We start from the raw sequence: 14,157 nt of genomic DNA, 5'->3' as shown, positions 1-14,157 counted from the left end.
ACATATTGTCCTCTTCAGAGGATTTCTAGATGTTTCATATATTTAACCTTATGAAATAGACACTCTTAACTGCATACAGTATAATTTGATACAAACTTTAGATACTTGCAGTACATTACAGAGAATTAGGAGTGGGCGGTGATGTTTTTAAATAAGATAGAGCAGTGTGAAGGCCTATGTTAATTATACATGTTGAAAGTACATTTCAATTCTCACAACAGAAGCTCACAAGAGAATTGGAAAAGATGAGAAAAAGAGGCTATGAAAAATGTCTTTGCTGTTTATTAGCTAAAATAACAGACAAACAACATTTTAGTGAGATAAAATTAGTAATTAATATAAACAATGATTTGGCACTCATACATGTAGTACTGTTTATACACTCTTTTTGCAAAGATAACAGGCTTTTCTTAATGCTGGAGGAGATATCTGTTTAAAGAAACATGGTAGAACTCCATATATAATCTTGCCAGGTCCACCGGAGTCCTACAGCTCACCCTGAGGTTTTCAATGTCTGGAATGGCAAAGAACCTGTGAGATAGAAACTGTGATCTGAGGACCACTGTGTAGACTTGGTCATTGTCCTGCTAGAAATGAAATCTAACACAGTCCAGACTAAGCTTCTTGGCAGAGGCAGCCAGATTTTTATCTTAATTCATCAGGTATTTGATTAAGTCTGTGATGTCATGTATCCCAAGATTCCCATGGCCTTTGAGGAAAAACAGCTCACAACCTTACAGATCCATTGCCATAGTTGAGTAGGGATTCTGTTCTTCTCTGCCATGACCTTCAAGTTTTCAAACTCAGATGATATTTGTTGACAGAAAACTCTATTTTGGCTCATCTAACCACAGGACCCAATTTAAATAAAAGTTCCATGCATGTTTAGCAAAGTCAGCTTCAGCAATTCTGCAATTGCACAACAGGGAAGGATTCTTGGAGAAGGCACTGTCTCTTTAATCATCCTCCATGCTATGTGTGTAGTTGTGTCTGTGTGTAGTTGTGTGTGTGTGTGTGTGTGTGTGTGTGTGTGTGTTCCATCTTTACAGATCTACATCTCTGTTTTATTTGCATGTCACTGAGGAGATGATGCCAACACTGGACTAGGCCTGCATCAGTGACAAAGCATCCAAGATGATGCCAGAGAATGTCCCGGTGCCGCCAGTAGATGTACTAATGCTGACATATCCATCCAGTCACTCCATCTACTCCAGTGGAAGCAGAAACAACTCACATACCCTAGACCCACTGAGTAGCTGAGACTCCTCACCTATACTGGCTGAACTGGCTGCTTGGACTAAACATAATGTAATAATGCATGGACTGTTTATTAGCTGGGCCACTCAAGGATGATCAGCTTGAGTCTTGGTTTTCCCAAGGTTTCTTCCTTAAATCCATCAAGGGAGTTTTTCCTTGCCACGGGATTGGTCATTAGGGAAGCTGTGTGTGTGTGTGTGTGTGTGTGTGTGTGTGTGTGTGTGTGTGTGTGTGTGTGTGTGTGTGTGTGTGTGTGTGTGTGTGTGTGTGTGTGTGTGTGTGTGGAGACAGACTATACTCCCACTTTCTTATGTTCTCTTCCAAGCAGTTTTATTACAAGTCCAATCATTTTAAATGTCTTGCTAATTGACCTAATGGCAAAGATGCATATTTTTAGGTAGTAAAATTTTTTTTTCATCTAATTTATGAGGGTCATCACCCTTTTGTCTCGTTTAATTTGTGTTTTCTCTGATCTTTATAATGATGATGGATGGCATGTGTTTGACCAGTGTGTCACCATATTTATTACACCCCTTTGAAATAGAAACAACCTATGGATGTCCACTTAAGAGTTACACATGGCCATTAAAAGGTAGAATGATATTCTAGGTGTGCCAACAACTGTGATGTGTTTTGAGAGAAAAAAAACAACAACTTTTTTTTGAATGATGACACCTTAATGAATGGTTAGATTTCTTTTGTATTTTCACTGAACAATCCACAATTCTTCTAGCTAAAGTAAGAGAGGAGAGTACCAATGTGATTGGTGCTCTATACCAAGCTTTTGACGAAGGTCTCGAGGTTAGCAAAATGTCATCTCTACCCCACAGGGTGGCACAGAGGGAAGTGTGGAGACCATTAATTCTCCTCGTGTATATGACAGTGACAAAATACCCACCGGCCCACCTAATAACTCCATCCCCATTAGACCTGGAAATAAGCTCTGTCCTCAGATGCAACAAGAAAAATGTCAGTTGTGTCTTCTTCCTACGCAGCTTCTGCCTTTCCCATGTGTGACTTGAATTAAAAGGTAAATGGGTTATGTAATGAATTGTTAAGGTTCACACGTACCCTTTTCTTCACAAGGCATGTACAAAGGGTCCCAACCACAGGGAAAGGAAATCACTTCTGGTATAAATGTTGGGGATATTACGCAGTTTGTTGTTTAATACTAACAGAATTCTATTAGGGAGCGTATTGAAGTTATAGCCCTAAAACTGCTGTTCTGTGAATTTGTTCAATGGAGGAATGGGGGTTTAGAAGTGCAGAGCGAGTTTTGCATGTGTCAGATAAATCAGCTTAGTGGCAAACAAAACACATTTCAGTATTCAGCCTACACAGTGTAATTGACTGCTGCATTCTAAATCCATCTGTATCAAAAGATAGGTGGCATGCTAGCTGTCACAGCCAATCAGCTTCCTTCCATCAGGAAATGTCAAAAATGAATGTGGACTGAATCGGAAAACCAGCGCACAGGCCAAATCACGCACATGGCTTTCACTGCTTATGGAAAGCCTTCAGAAAATCATGCAAGAGAAGTCAGCTTTAAACCTGATGATCTGTGCGTAAGGCCTCATATGGCTCATATGGCATCTGGTGCATTGTATAATAATAATAATAATAATAATAAGGGGGAAAAAAACAATTTCCTGTGATAATGTTTATTGCCAGCATAACTGGCATACATGTTATTTTTAATATTTGTCACAATCAAGGCTCTTACTGTGCCTTTAAAACGTTATGCTTATTGTGTCAGGGTTGTGAGTTTTGAATTGATTTCATACTCTTGTTAATATTTTATTTCTTGTAGAGTTGTTTTGTGTGTGCATAACCTAGTTGGGCTGTCTACTGATGTTGTCAAGTTATCATTTGTTTGCTTCACAGTTTTTTCTTATATGTATCTCTGTGGAGTGCACAAACAAGATACTGATTGTACAATGTATTAGTTAACATTGCAAATGCCGGTGATTACTTAATTTGATTATGACATCTGAATTGCTGTATGTTGAACTGACTTTTAATTTGCTGCTTATTTCTTCTCAAGGAGACATAACACCAGCATGATTTAATAAAAGCTATGCGGTTTATATTATATTGTGAAAAAGCATATCCAACAGTTATTGCATTAGAGATAAAAATAGTAATTTGTCTCTTGACCAGTTACAATTATAGCTTTCTGCAAATGCATTTTCCACCTCATAGAAGGTAGCATGTAATTTCTTTGCTTCCCTCATTGGTAGCCATTTTTAATAATGGAGCCTGCATAGTTAATTAAGCCAGTTACATTTCACAAAACACAGGTGTTCTTTTCCAAATCTGGCTTTGAGTGGCTGGTGTAATTATGCATTCAGTTGTGAATGCTTTCCTGCTTGTGCTTGGGTTTACAAAGGATGTGCATATTAATCCGGTTTCATCCCAGTTTTCATCTTTTCATCTCTTACTCTGCTCTGCTCTGCTTCTGGTAGGTCAGACAAAGTCTTGGCCTCAATTCTGATTCTTTTTTTCTCGTTCACTTCTCCTAACCCTTCCGAACTTTGAATGCATGTTATGCATATGTAACACGAGTGGCTACTTGCTAAAGGAATTGTGAGAACAGGGATTGTTTAAAATAATGGAACACAGAATCCCACTGGCAAACAAGGAGGTGGTTCAGCTTGTTGCCATAGCTATACTGAATGTTAGCTGACTAGCATACTGTTCTGCTGTCTACCGAGCTATAACCAGCAAGGAAAAACAATGTAAAAATGAGGTTAAGTTATAGAAGTGATTAACTGAAGCCTTCAGCAGATTAGTTTTGTTAGTCAGCCTTTAGTTTTAAATCACTGCAGTTAAATTCAACCATTAAAAAATGACATCCATATCCAATGATATGATCAGACACGGCTATTTAAATTTAAATGGAAGTATATATTTTGACTTTTATTAACAATTCCATGGGCTGTATTTAATTTAATGGGTTTTTATTTAATTCCATGTGTTCAGTTTGTGTGGTTATGATGAAACTTCAAAATGCATTTCAGGATATGATACTGTCCGTGGTCTACTGCTCAGTAAATGTCTTCCCTCCTGTGAAACTGAGGGTTTGAAGGGCAGAGTAGCAACTTGCCCCTCCCCTTCAGAGAATTGGATTGCCCTTCAAAATGACACCAGGGATTTCCCCAAGGCCAAGTGGGGAGGGGAAGTGTAGGAGTGGCTTTCTTATCCAAAATTGGAACTGGGGGCAGTTCTCATATAGCTCAGCCTTTAGCCCTGAAGGCCTTAACTTTGTGCATTACTCGCCACTGCCACTGTTTCCCATGGTTGTAAGGACAGTCCCCACTCCTACTTAGCCTGAGGAAAAAATGGCTTGTCTGCTTCAGGAAGACAGGCTGGATGCATACCCCCCCCCCACCCCCCCACACACACACACACACCTCCCCAAGTTTGTCTCATTCTGTCTATCTGTCTCCCCTTATCTCTCTCTCTCTCTCTCTCTCTCTCTCTCTCTCTCTCCATTGCTCTGCTGTCCTCAGCTTTTCTTTATTCACATTTTTCCCAAGAGGCCATGATAACAGATTGCCAATAAGCTGGGTGTCATGTGATAGCAACACACATCCCCCAACTGGAGTAATGCGTCATCCCCAGAGAGCAGGGACTGCTACTTACCATGTGCATGGCTCACTGTCCACCCCTTGCAATCAGAAATAAGAGGTCACAGGTTAAATAGGGACCTGTCTTGGGAACCAGAAGCCCATAACAACGTACACCGGATTGTCTACAATCTGATGAGCCATGGTATTCCATGGTTAGGAACAGCTAACTGTTAACTTTAGAGGTCAATAGCATTTCATGGATGCTCAGACTATTGTTCTGACTGAGGGTTGCTCCTTTCTATCTGAACACAAAATGCACAGTTTTGTTGCCCTCAGTGCTGTATCCAAATGCATAAGGTACCTGTACAGCTCCAAAGTCTGCTTAGTAGCTTGTCTAGTCAGTACCTAAGGGAATTTATTATTCACTGGGCTCCCTATGTGCTGTAAGTGACAGCATAATGTTTATTACTGTGTCGTTGTCATCCCCTCCACCCCTGCGCTCCAGGCCACTGCGGCCGCCAGTGTCTTCCCCTCAGCTCCAGACCACCACTGCGTGGGGAAGAATCGATTTCTTCCAGGACAAACTCATAAACCTCAGCTTCATCTGATTCAAGGACATTTAAGAGGCGCAGTTTCTCCACTGCAGTCCTGGGGCTAGAGGGTCTAGTGAAATGAAACATGCTCTTTTTTTTTGCTTGTCTGCTTTTTTTTGGGGGGGGGGATTGTTGCTTTTTTTTCACAAAAATGAACAATAACTATTAATGGAAACTGGGGAAAATTAAACCCTTTTTCTCAGCAGAGTAAATTGAGTCACTCTATATAAAATTTAATTGAAATCAGAGTTTTGTGACATGGTGTTGCAACACTGTTTCCACATTTGCTTACAAGCACAAGTCCACTGTGGTGAGACTGGACCACAAACCAAATGTGAGTCAAAGATGCTAAGCCTGAGTGGGTCATGTTAGAAATAAGAGTGAAAAAAGAATCCCATAGTGCACCACCTTCAAAAATAAAATGTGACCTTTCTCAAAAGAAGAGTACAATTCACAGCCTGGTGGAGACATAATAGCCACAGTATATGATTGGGGGATTGGTAAACTACACCCAAAAATAAACCAAGGAATCTTGGTTTCCAAAGTATTCATCTTGTTCTTTATGTCTCGTGGTGTTTTATTACCCCATCCCCCACTGCTCACTCTTAGCTCACTGTAATTAAGTGAGAGTGAGGCTGAGCCAGCTGTTACTTCCTCCAAGTTAGAGGTGGTGCTTGCTCCCTGTAGGTGTGCCAGAAATCTTTGCCAAAACATTGCACGGTCATATCCTTACAGGGTGTTCCAAAAGGCGAAATGTGATCTGTCCCACTTTTAGAAGTACAGTAATTCTACAACACCTTCTCCGTTGCAGTGCAGTGACTAACTCTTTGTACAGACTGTCAGTGCAGTCATTTTGCTCAGTGTTAATTGCGGTGCCTGCACCTGGTTGAGCACTCAGATGTGACTTTTGCACTGCGGTTAAAGAGTGTGCAAATGTCACGCTGTTGTGATGCTGCTCAGGCATGCAGAATCCCACAGCAGTCTCAGGTGTGTCAGAGCCTCAAATAACGATGAGCGCTCACCTTTGCGGTCGTACCACACACCCAGCCCACTTTAGGCAACGGGGAGAGGTTACGGCAGATTTTTTGCTCAGTGGCTTGCGCCTGACCCACCTGAGTGACACAGTCTACGTTCTTTCCTGAGCTGGAATTCCTCACATGAATGCAGGGTAAGCCCCAAGGCCCCAACTTAGTTACCCATTCGCTTTGCTGGCAGTTTCTCGCGCGCATGAGAAATCTCCCTGCTCTCCAGCATGGGTCGTTTCAAGGTGAGGCCACCAGCGTTGGGGAGGTAAGGTGCCAAGCAAAGGGCTTTTTTTCAGGTGCTCCCCAAGCCCTGGTTTGGTACTGTGAGGGCATGGTCAGTGGCACTGCGAAGCCCGCACCTCTACTTTATACCACTGGCTTCATTCACAGCTTGGAGCAGACCACAGCCGCTGTTGCCTCGGGGCAGTGCTTTGATAATCGTTACACAGGCAACTGCCAGCACAGCCTCTGTGAGCTCATGCATCTCAAACGAAACAGTGGGGAAAACAGGTCTGTAAGGCCCGTTTGCTGCTCTGGTCAGTGCGTATTGGACGCTTCGTGGGTTGCTGTGAAGTAAGTTGCTGTGATGTTTCAATCATTTGAAAACAGAAAAGCTCAGGAGGTTTCAGGAGGTCTGGTGCCACAGACATGGCTGTGTGTGCCTTGATCAAATTCAGTGATGTCCCAAATTAATTGAAAATCAACACTGTTTTTGTTGTTTTTGTTTTGTTGTTTTTTTTATATAGTCCAGTACATTGGATTGGAAATGTGCAGAATTGTTAATCATCTATATTGAACCATATAAGAATTAAATACCTTTTTATACAGGGACCCTGTATTTCAAATGACAAGAACTAATTAACAAATAACAAATTAACATAAACTTTAATAAAAGTCTCATCTTTAAGACCTGGTTGCAAATCACTGGCAATTGAAGATTACCTGAATTTTATGACTCACGGGCAGCACCAGAGGCTGGCTGTTTCCTCCGGAGACACTCTTCCAAGCCTGTAACACTTCCATTTTCAGTTCATACTAGTTTCTTGGGGACTTTTTTGCCTGCAGGAAGTGTAACAAATTCAGATCGGGTGAGGGACTTGATCAGCGAAGGGTGATTATCCTGAAGCCTGAGGAAACACCAGCCACTGAGTTTTAAAACATTTGGTCGGATCTGAGTGGTAAAAATAAATCTTGAACACTTCAGAATTCATCCTACTGTTGCCGTTGGCAGTAGCATCAGTAAAAACAAGTGAGCCAGTTCCGCTGGCATCCATACATGCCAATATCGCTGTTTTGTGAACAATGTGGCATTTCCTTTTTTCTCCCCACTTTCTTCATTCCTTCACTCCAGCAGAGGTAAATTGAGACTTTGTTGCAGAATCCCAGACTTTTCATGTCAGTTTGTACAAGTCACTTGGCAATTAGATTTGTGAGGGAAACCAGCTTGTAGCAAATCCTGTGAGGTTATTAAGGTGTAATATCCCTGTTAAGACCAATGTGTACCTCACTCCTGCACACACACAGTGTGCTTGATTTTTCCACACTAAGTTTCTCCCTCATTCATGCACTGCTGTGGTTTTCTGGTGTCTGCCAAATGTTTTATTGTTGCTAAGCTTGCTAGTTCATGCTTACTTCCTAACCAAGTAATAAGTTGATTTTGATGCATATTAATTGCTTTTCCTATGTCTTTAGATGATATGATTTGAGCTTCCCAGTGATCTGCTTCACTGGCAATGACACTTGCTTAGTCCTTATGATGAGTGACAACAGCAAGGGAACACAGATGCAAGTGAATCACGTGGAATGTACTCTAAACCTTCTCTTAGCACTTTTGTGCATGAATTAATGAAGCGGGAACACACAGCTGGCAAGTATCAAGTGAGCATCTATTCAGTCAAGTCCTTATAGTCTCCTGAAATAGGGAAACTCTGTATTAAATGGGCATAGTAGTACATACTGCACTTTAACCTCATAGTCAGTGTTTTAATTTCAAGCCCCAGTGTGCTGGTATACAGAGCCCAGATGTCCATGTCCAAGTGCTTATGAACTATGAACTGCACTCCTGAGGTGCATGCACTCTACAAAAATGTTTACACAGCACTGCACATGTATAGCAACATGTAAAGATAAACCTAATGCATGAAATGTTTTATGATAAACATGAGATGTCATTGCGTATTAGGTAAACAGATTGCAGTCCTGTTTGGAAACGTGCCTTTGAAAGATAAGAGACAGAAGCTTAACACTACACACACCTATAGACAGTACATTTGTCACTTTCAATGGTTATGCAAATGCATATCTCTAAACTTTTCCCTTCACATTCAGCTTTGTTGAAATGTAAATGCACAGCAGCGGAAGGTCCCAAGCTCCCAACTGCTTACAGAAGTAATCTTCTGACTGGAGAAACTTTGGCATTCTCTGTTAAAAGAAGCGATAGTGGGGGGGTTTCAGAGACATTGGTGAAAATTGCTTTTGCAGTCATTTTACTGTTATTTCAGAGAAATGGATGAGGGAATAAAGTAGTTGCAATTCACATTATAGAGGCCTGACAGGTCCACTGGTCTCTTAAAAAGTTGCACTCTCCAGATCATACTTTACAAATAATAGCTGAAACGTCGTTGCAGATCGGTGCTGATTATATTTGCTGTCCTCCCAGAGGACATTTGTAGTTTCCCTACAGGCCTTTTTTCTGTATCGCTTCTAAATAAATGCTTTCTTGCAGCTCAACACTGTGTGCATGCCTCTTCTTCACTTTCAGAATCTTTTCTTTGCTGCCTCATCTTGTGGGCAGCTTTTCCCACAGGTCTTCTTCGCTAGCTGACCTCCAGCACCGCTCGGCTGTGTTCGACAGCGAGAGCATGACGGACGCAGGAGCCGGCGCCTGCCAGTTGGAGGCGGCGTGTATCAACCTGGCCCACAGCCGAGGCTTGAAGGCAAGGCGTTCCGGATCAAAGACACCTACCCTGACACCTACAGCCAGTCTGATTGCTAATACTGAGCCAAATAACCCCAGATTGTGGTGCATCGTGGTGCTGGTATAAATACTGGGCATTATATTAAGTACCTTTTCAAGGACACGCATAAGATAAGAGCTGATGCCTTCTTGGCTAATTTCCTGCCCTGGACATAGTAAAGCATACAGTATATCTCTTTATAAAGGGTTCTGTGCTACAGGGATGTTATAGATCTGTCTGTTGACCTCCCTGCTAATGATAACCAGCTTATTATGGTGGACCCTGCCCTACCACACTGTGCATAAATGCCCAATCGACTATTTCTTAATGATTACAAATTATCCCACTGGAGGCAATTACATGGCGTGGAATAAATACGAGGCCTCTCTCAAAAAGAGTGGCCGCAATTATTGTACTTAATGTATTCACCAATATCAGATGAAACACTCGAGTTCAGTGGATGTGTGAGTGCTGGTCAGGAGGGCGCAGTTATATTAGAGGTATTTACAACACGCTGAACCTTCGTTTTATAGCCAAAATAGAGAAAAACTGTGTGCCATTTTTTTCCCCATAATAGGACTGCACATTATTAGGCCTGTAATGGCTGAAAGCAATTTATAGATGGGCTGGTGCAAATATGATAGAAGTACATTTGGTGACCAATCTACTGACTACTGCACATTTCCATCATGTAGCAACACACAATATGTCTGAAACTTTTAGAGCTCTGTCTGTAGATAGCTAGCTAGCTAGATAGATAGATAGAATGTTCGATTCACTAATTGTGCTTTGCCTTACCAAAATAACACAAAAATGTGGTACCATCATATAGTGGTGCACAGGCTAGGCCCATGGAAGGACCTGCTTCTGTATCATAGAGACTAAAAGAGATCTGAGGGACACATAAAAGTTACACCTCAGTCTGCCGGCCTTCAAAATAAGTGTGGCAGACTTCCAGAGCCAGTAAAAAGAGCCCTGCATGAAGCAATCGGCCATCACAAAGTGCGGAGTCCAGATGCACTGAAAAACCCCATGAAGGACCAGTGGGTCCCCTTTCATCAATGTGCACAAGGCTGAGGGGGCTGATGGCCTGAAGTGATGGCAGCAGAAAGAAGTGAATCATCAGATGAATCAAGTGTATCATGAGGGTGAAATACTGTAGCAGGCACCTCTGTCTTAATGGCAAAAATAACTGCTTCTCAACATGTCACACACACAACAAACAGACATTTACAAATACACTAACAAATAAATGCACGTGCATGTCTATGTGTTCATCTGTTGGCTTGCTTCTGATTAATAGCACTTTAGTGCTCTATTCTCCCACACTGTAGAAGATCAAACTATTTCACTGTTATTGGTCAAGTGTATCCTGCTGCACCAGGTGTGCACTCAGAGTTGTGAGTGTGTAGTAAGAGTTGGGTTCTTGAAACACAATACATACTTAGTTTTGTTTGAATAAACTGAAGTTTTGTTTGAATAAATGTCACATGTTTCTTCTTAGATTGTCCAATCATTTAGTTACTGATCGTTACATTTTAGTGAAAAGTGTGCCAGACAGTAATGGACTTTTAAGCAAATAACTGAAAATGAACAATGAGAAAACACCAATGTTCATTTCTAAAAGTTAAATAAAATATTTTAATAACATTAATTAAAGATGGTAAAACTGTATGTTGTGGAAATAAAACATAACTTCCAAAATAAATTAAAATTAATTAGTTACATGTTAAATTAATTAGTTAATTATTAATTAATAATCAAATACATGTAAAATGATTTTTTTTTGTAATTGTTATAATTAACCTTTTTGAAAAGTTCTTATTTTAAGTCACTTGAAGTCAAAAAAGAAATGCAATGTTTTTCAATACTTGTAGAAACTTTGCTTGTCAAAGAATAAACTGTCATACCTGTTATGATCATTATTTACTGAATTTACATTCAGTAAATAGACGATCATTAATAAAGATAAAGAATAAGAAAAAGGCATTCTTATTCATGAAAATACAATAAATGAATGAAGTAATGAGGTCAAAAAGAGATAGAATAAATAAATTTAGGAACCTTCTGATTGCTTCCTAAATCCCCTGTGATTTTACCTGAAAGCGGAAAGGCCTACTGACTAAGGAACATACAGGGGAGTTGAGAACATTCAGAGAATACTCGGTCCAAGTTCAGCCTCAAACATAGGTCAGTGTTTACTACCAAGTTCAGATGTCTAGGAAAGGTGGGTTGAATCAGGGCCATGAATTCCTTATTGATTCCCTGTTCTCCGTTTCGGTGCTTTCAAGCGCAGAAAATAGACTCTGCCTGGATTGCATTCATGGTTATGAGACCTGACAAGATCACATCAAGATGAAGAAGGTCAGTTATAATGGATTCATTTTTTGGCAAACACAGTGGATGGGATGTCAGATCTGTCTGTGCCATTATTTACCTTTTCATTGTTTTGTTTATTTATTTTATTTATTGGGGTTTTTTTTTGTTTTGTTTTTGTTTTTTTTCATTTTTCATGTTTGTTTGACAAACCCTGCTGGCCGGATGGCTAGAACGAGGGTGCCCTACATATGGCTCAGGGACCCAATACGGCCTTCCAGTCAGCTGTATCCGGTCGAACTGGACAAATACAAATTCATCTCTGAAAAGCTTGTTTAAAATAGCCCTGATTCAGAGCGCAGGGGATGGCTATGGGTGGCTCTAGGTGGGATAACTTACGAACTGAGCCTGTCTATTTTGTGAAGGAGCTTCTGGCATGCCATAAAATGTAATATCACTTTGTATACTGTACATTTAATACTTTGCTATATGTAGTGCCCTGAATTTCCAATCACGCAATGTTGCAGGTATCACGATTAGTCCCTCCCAGCTTTCGTGTTCCATGTTTTTCCTGTCTTGTGTAACTCCATTCCGTAGTTTCGTTTTCTCTGCCCCTCGTTTTGATTTTCCACACGTCTCTCGTTTCTAGTCTTGTTAAGTCCATGTATCTAAAACTTGTTGCGTGCCCTGTGTCCTGGCTGTTCATTGTCTACGTTTGTATGGAATATATTGAATGCTTGATTCTAGCTGTTTTGTTTTTTCCTTACCTCCGTATGTTGAACTCTCCGTATATGAACCTGAGCTACCCTAACGACTATGATTCTGGATTTGCCCTAAATAAATCTCGCTCTTCTCCGCACATGCGTCCGCCTCCTTACCGCTCTCAGTTACAGCAGGCAATGTAACCAATTGATTTATATATATATATATATATATATATATATATATATATATATATATATATATATATATATATATATATATATATAAAGTTACTCGCAACTTTCATGCCATTCCTTGTTTCTGTAAACAATTCATGAAACCAGGTTTCACAAACTACATAAAGTAATAATGAATCGATACTAGGCCAGCCCTCACAGCGGTCACACGCATATGCAAATGAGCACGATGAGAACAATAAGTCAGAGTCGCAGCTGTATTCGCTACGTGAAAATATTCCCATGCAAACACACAACGATAAGATAATTCCAGTGATCCTCCCGTCTGCCCCACTCACCTCCAATCTTCCTACATCTCTGGCCTCTCCAGGACCCGGGGCTGAAATCCATTTACTTTGCCGCATGTCTCCTCAGTTGCATTTATTTAGCTGGACACTCGTCTGTGAAATCCATGGTTTTATGTGCTTGTACTCCACAGGAAACGCACAAGAGACCAGCCTTAGAAGCAGTCCTATTACACCGCATGAGAGGAGTGTCAAATTGCCATAAGCCTGAGAGTTTTGGCCCTTATTCCAGGAGTCGCGATTTGAGTGAGACTGTGGCTTGTGTCACACCTTGTTACCCAGAAAATGACATCGTAACTGCTATACCTAATAAACATCAAAGTAATGTTCTTTCTTCCAAAGACCATCTCAAGACATAAAATACTTGCCAAAAGAACTAAAGCAGTTAAGTATATTTTTGAATCTCCAGTAAAAAGGTGAGGCTTTGAGTTAATCATTTATCTCTGGTTATTTATATGTTTCCTTCCTTTAGTAATAATTAATAGCATATTTGTGATCCATGCACCCTCATCTTAGTCAAAATGATTCCACAATTTCCATTGTTACTTATTGGTTAGCAGCTCTGACTGTAAACTCAGCTTGTGGTATTCTCTTTGAAGTCTGCCTTTGGACTCAGCAGGTCTAAACTGGTCATTCGTTGGTCTCCTAAAACATTTTACCTACATAATAACAAGTTTTTTTGTTGTTGTTTGTGTAAAAGCCAGACTGGTTGATATGGTGTCCAGTATTAGTATGCCTGGTAAAGATAAGCAAAGCCGACAAAGCTATAAAAAGGCTATAAGATTGTCTTTGTTGTTTACCAACTTGAAGTTGTATTGAAAATAGCTGAGAAAACACTTTTTTTTGTCAAAAACATGTCACAATTATTACCACACCTGAAGCTCCTTCCCCTTCATATATCTTTTTAAGCAAACCTTATCTATCCAGATCTCATAGTCCTTGCTTGGAGAACTCTAAAGTGGTCAGCCATGACTTCTTGCTTCAGTGTGGTATAAATATGAGGTGACAGGCAAGCCAAACATGATCCATCAACATAGGCAAGGTCAGAGATCCCACAAATAAAATGGGACAAAAGTGTTTGACCTTCATAAATCATGCAAAGGCTATAACAAAATACGTACCCATCTGAAAATACCCATTCCTAATCTTATGGAAATCATTTTCATGCTAGTTTTCCATACCCAGATTAAGCCT

The 14,157-nt window shown here is 40.4% G+C and overlaps 1 long non-coding RNA gene across 1 annotated transcript; it reads right to left on the bottom strand.

Annotated features, from left to right (window-relative positions):
• Positions 1-278: 278 nt before the first annotated feature.
• Positions 279-13,238, bottom strand: LOC113572956 (uncharacterized). The gene is made up of 3 exons (XR_003410169.3): positions 12,958-13,238; positions 7,390-7,506; positions 279-514 (listed from the first exon to the last, which is right to left on the bottom strand). It is a non-coding gene; the product is annotated as an uncharacterized LOC113572956 (long non-coding RNA).
• Between the last annotated feature and the right edge of the window lie 919 nt (positions 13,239-14,157).

Source organism: Electrophorus electricus, chromosome 5 (assembly GCF_041902795.1).
Source record: "Electrophorus electricus isolate QZ-2024a chromosome 5, ASM4190279v1, whole genome shotgun sequence".
Classification (NCBI taxonomy): domain Eukaryota; kingdom Metazoa; phylum Chordata; class Actinopteri; order Gymnotiformes; family Gymnotidae; genus Electrophorus; species Electrophorus electricus.
The sequence above is the reverse complement of the archived record's forward strand: the minus strand, read 5'-3'. Positions and strand labels throughout refer to the sequence as shown.